Source organism: Aedes aegypti, chromosome 1 (assembly GCF_002204515.2).
Source record: "Aedes aegypti strain LVP_AGWG chromosome 1, AaegL5.0 Primary Assembly, whole genome shotgun sequence".
Classification (NCBI taxonomy): Eukaryota; Metazoa; Arthropoda; class Insecta; order Diptera; family Culicidae; genus Aedes; species Aedes aegypti.
In genome coordinates this window covers 83208380-83213882 of record NC_035107.1, presented here as the reverse complement: position 1 = coordinate 83213882, position 5503 = coordinate 83208380, and positions in this window count along the sequence as shown.

The window sequence follows — 5503 nt, the reverse complement described above, 5'->3', positions numbered from 1 at the left end:
CTTCATACGCATTAACATCAATCGCACCAACATTATGTATCACTTGATGGTGCAGTTGGAAGGTATCTGACTCCGAATCCGAAGGTCCCGTGTTTGAGGCTGGCTAGAAACTTTTCTTTGATTTCCATCGAAATATTGCAGCATCCTATTTATGATTGCAGAGAGTCCGGAAAAGTCGTGCGTATAAAGCCTCCACTTTGCAAAGTATATAGCCTTTGGTGCGCTAGTGCATTGATTTAGATGGAATTATGTATAATAAAAGTTATACCAACCAAAACGTTGACTGGGTAACACCCTTATGATACCGAACGCGAAATTTATAGCCACATTCGATTGACGATTAAATGTGATGTTAGGTTTTGAAAGTTTTACAAACTTAATCAATAATTGCTTGAATGCAATAATTTTATCAATAGAATGATTGTGGTGGTTTTTCGTCTGAAGTTATCAATTTTAGTAACTTCGACTGGGATTCACTAATCTATATTCTACAACAAACCCACCTTCGCATTTCAACTTTGCGTTAGATCACGAACAGAGCTTAGTGACATTGGAATACACGAACACTCGCATACGTCGTCATGCACACTTTGTTATTGTTTTCTTCTGAGAAACAGGCAAAAGCTTACCCAGCTCTGTTGTCGTAAAATTTGAGCTTCTTAGTGGTCCACTTTTGATGAGGGCGATGCTATATCGCAGAGGGCGGTTGTACTCCAAGGCGTCAATAAGAGAGTCTCATAAGAAAATTGTCTCATATTAATATATATTTCAAACACACGAGAACTAATATGCATTTGCACGTGTTTAGTTTGTGTTCAATTATAATAGGGTCCTAAAGCCCTGTCCCAATTTCAGTGCCAAACGCTTAAGTTTAGGACAAAAACACATGTTTACTCAATTTGTTGATGTTTTTCGTTTGTTTAAGTACAAAAACTGTTTTAACATATTTTTTTAGATTTTGTCACACCCCTTGGCTTAAACTTAAATTTTGGGTGTATTTTGTTTTCCGTGTCCCTTCAGAAATGTCAGATAGGAACAACCCCAGTGTTAAAACTAAAACCCCTGTGGTGTTTTTGTCGACTAAGCAAAAGTCAAACATAATCTCAAGTGTCAAGGTTCATTTATGGATCCAATTTTTAAATTAAATTTAAAATATGATATAGTTGTAATTTGAGCGGGAAAAATTGCTAAAGTAGTTGAAGTCACATGTTCTTTCGTGTTATCAAATGAAAACAAGACTTCATTAAACATTTGAGGACCCTATTACAATTAAAATGTGGAATCGCAGAAAGCCGTGCGCGCGTGCGGTTGCGTTTTGAATTATCTGTCACGTTTGCTTCGGTTCCGCGTTTTCAATTCGGATGGCGAAAAAAAGTATCGGTGTTTCGTGGTATTCTGCAGGCTGGACTTTCACGTGATTTGCAGAAAATTGACCGGCACCACGTCACCTGGATTTTTTGTTTGCTTGTGATTAGTGTGAATTTAAGGTCTTCGTGCAATGTAATACTGTGTGTTCAGCTTTTAAGAAGTGTTGCGTATTTTGTACAAATTATTTAGTGAAGTAGTCAAGACGGACGCTGATTATGACGAAACATTTTGGTGAAATGGGGTTCACAGCAAGACGCTCGCGCTTGCGGGAGTGTTTCAAATTTACAGTTCTCGTATCCGCGTTTGAATTCAATTCGGCGGGTGCTAATATACAGTTATTTTACAGTTATAACTAGTTACACATTTCAAATCTTTCGAAAAAGTAAAAAGAGCGAGTATCTGGTGATGGTAGAAGTCAGCAAGTTAGGCAGTGTTCATTGCTAGAGGAGCGACGGATTGCAGAGAAGTTTCATAAAATGAATTTGGTGAGTTCATTCTGATCAGCAGCGCATGGTCACAATGCGTAAATATTAAGCATTTGTCGCCCAGAACGTCTACCGAACGTTTCCTATGGCACGACCATTTCCATCAACATTCCACAACATGTCGTAACACCTATGAGAGGTCGTATATTTCTCTGCATCTTTCCTAAGTAGGGTTCAATCAATTATCCTTTCCCATTGTCCAGCTTCTCAAGGACGTGGCCAGGACAGCTCTCGTCTATTGGAGGAAGGGTCAAGCTTATCTAAAAGTTAGAGGTTAATCCCAAATTTCTGATTTTGGTAACGAACGGGAAGGAGGCAACCCTTATACAACTGTACCACCTGTGAATTCGTGCGAAATGCTTAATGCTTATGCTAATGCCAATATGTGACGTAGCTTTTTGAATCATGTCGGTAAAAAAGTAATGCTGTAAAAAATGGCAAACAGTTTTTTATCTAATTTTTTCGTTTCAGTTCTTAAAATTGGGATTTAAAAAGATGATTCAAATTTAAAATATCATGTGATAAGATAACACATTTTGTAGGCAATTTAAACATCCATTATAAATGCAATTGGAAAAAAATTATAAAGCTTTAAATAAATTGTCTAAATGCTCTAGTTAATCAACTTAAAAATGAACATATTAAAAGTTAAATAATGTAATTAAAATCAATGCTTCATCGACTTGAAAACATTGTTTTCTATTTCGTTAATCAGGCATAGAATTAATCATTTAGGTTTTATTCACATTTTCTGTTGGAGCTTTATTTCTTAAACAAATAAAATAGAATAAGCTTATTTATATTCAAAAAACTATAGAAGTAATGCATTTGCCACTGCAATAGAGCAGTTTTTCCTTACGGGGGCGTATTAAACCTGTTTACCCTATATTCTCTTCCTCGTAGCATTGTTAATTAACATCTAAATCCATTCGTTTGTCCATTAACGAGAAGCTTCACACTCTGAAGGATTTCCACGGAAAATTCTTGGAGGAATTTCTGAAAGAATCCGTTTAGAAATTTCTAAAAGTTGATTCAGATACCTGTCCAGATAAATACTTTGAAGGAATTAATGAATTGTCTTAATTATTTCGAGCAATCGTTGTAGAAGATTCTGAAGAAAAAATGTGGAAGAATCTCTTCAAGGATTCTTTGAAGAAACCTTTGGAAGAATTACTGGATGATCCTCTAGAGGAATTTCTGGGAATTATCTGAAACATTTCTTGGAGAAATATTTTTCCTTTGAGAACGTACTGTATTCCCTGGAGAAGTTTTCGAAAATATCTTTGAATTATGACCTAGAGGCGTGTTACTAGAGAAATACGTTGAGAAATCTCTGAAGGAGCTCTTGGGGAAATTTCTGCGGGAATCCTTGGACAAGGATTATTTAGAGAAGTTTCAAAAAGAGGAATTACAGACAGAATTCTTGGAGGAATCCTTGAAGGAGAAATACTTGGAGTCTCTGAAAGAATTCGTTGAGAAATTTTCTAGAAAATATCTGAAGTATGTCTAGGTGAAATTTTTGGAAGAATTACTGAAATACTTGGTGGAGTCTTCGAAACGATTTTTGAATTATTTCGTGGCGATGTTTCCCTAGAGAAGAAATTCCTGAAGGATTTTCTTTAGAAATACTGTGGCAGAGTTTCTGGAGACATTTGGGTGAGAAATTCCTGGAAGAAGCCTTGGTGAATCTTTGGTTGAATTTCTGGAATATTCTCTAGAGAAATTCAGGGTGGATTATATCTTAATAATTCATTGATGAATTATTCTTTGAAGAAAATCTTGAAGGAAATACTGGAATACTTGGACAAGTTCTGGAAAATATCTCTTATATCCTGGAAAAATGATTTTAGAAAAAAATCCTCGAGATATCTTTGAAGAGGATCTTTGGAAAAATTCTCTAAATATTCGTTGGATAAATTTCAGGTAAATGTCTGAGATATGTCTTGGTGAAATCTATGGAGGAATCACTTGCCTAAAGCAGTAGGATTTTCTAGACGAATTCCTGAAGGAACTCTGTGGAGAAATCGCTCGAGATATTGCAGGACACCCTGGAGGAGATCCCTTGAGATTTCTTGGAAGAACTCTTGAAAAGTCTGTTGAAGAATTCTGGCAGAAGTCTCTGGAGGAATCCTTGAAGAAATTTCTAGAAAGTATTTGAATTTGATGAAGGTAATATCTTTGAAAGAATTACTGAAATTTTTGAAGAAGTTTCGGAAAGAATCTCTGAATTATTTGGAGTCGAAATTTCCCCATAAAATTTCCTTGGGAAGTCTATGAAGATACATCCCTGAAATATTTTCTAGAGGAATTCCAGGAGAAATTGATGAAGGAATTTCTGGAGAACTCTTTGATAGTACCCTAGAGGAGTCCTCGGTAGAACCCTGAAGGAATTTGTGGAAAATACCTGAATCATTTCTTGGTGAAATCCTTCAAGGAAACACTAGAGTACCTAAAGAAGTTTTCCCAAACATCTATGAATTATCTGCTGGCAATATGTCCCTAGAGAAGATCCTTGAGAAATTCCTGTCGAAGCTTCTACAGAAATTTCTGACGGAATCGATGGACAACTTCTTAAACAAATCTCAGCAGGATTCTCATAATCTCTAGACGAGTACTAAGTAGAAGAAATTTCTGGAGGAATCTCTGGTGGAACTCTGTAAGAATTTCAGTTATCGGAGAGATTCCTGAATGAATCTTCCAGAAGTAAATTTCTGATGTCTGAACTTTGTCTAGGTGAATTGTTTGAAGGAACTACTGAAATCCTTGAGTTTGAGAAAAAAAAATTGTTAATTTTTTGGTGGAAGTTTCTAACTCAAATTCCTTGAGTAATAGCCGTAAAGAAATCCTGGTAGAAGTTTCTGAAAAAAGTGATGCATTTTTTGGAGAAACAGCATTGGAAGAATTCCTAAAAAATATATGACATATTTCTTGGTGCAATTTTTGAAAAAAATCATTGAAAGAGTTACTGCATGCTCTGGACAAACATCTCTGAACGGAAGTTGAGATCATGAATGCATGAATGATCAATATATATCGCCCTTACTAGAGATCAGGGAGTCGTGAGTTCGATTCTCACTGAGAAGACGTGTAACTTTTTCGCAAAACTTCACATCAATTTGTCCATTTAATCCAATTGCAAACTATATGTAATGTTTAGCTTCTCGGTAGTTGTTAATTATTGGTTGTATTTACTAACTATTTTTCTTCGTGATGTTTAAGGTGAAGATAAATCGATGCCAAACATCAAATTTTCAAGAGCACAAAGCTGGAGAACCGAACATCCGTTTAAGCTGAAAACATTATCAATTTGGCGCCAGCAGCGAGTGACCAATCGATAAAGTTTTCAGCTTGAACGAATGTTCGGTTCTTTAGATTTGTGCTCTTAAAAATTTGAGGTTTGGCCTCAATTTTTCCTCATCTCAAAACCTCAATTTTTCAAACTTAAAATTATGGCATGATTTTGTTCCAGTTACTCCACTGTGCGCCATCAACTACCGGGAGAACAACGTAGCGCGTTGACTTTGGGCTCAAGTCTGGTCTGGTCGATCGATGCCGCGTGCACCGCCGAAGAGTTACCTACCTGTCTGACGTGAGTTCAGCTGAGCGACGCGCGGCGCCTAGCTCGGGGCTCGTTGATATAACCGGCGTGC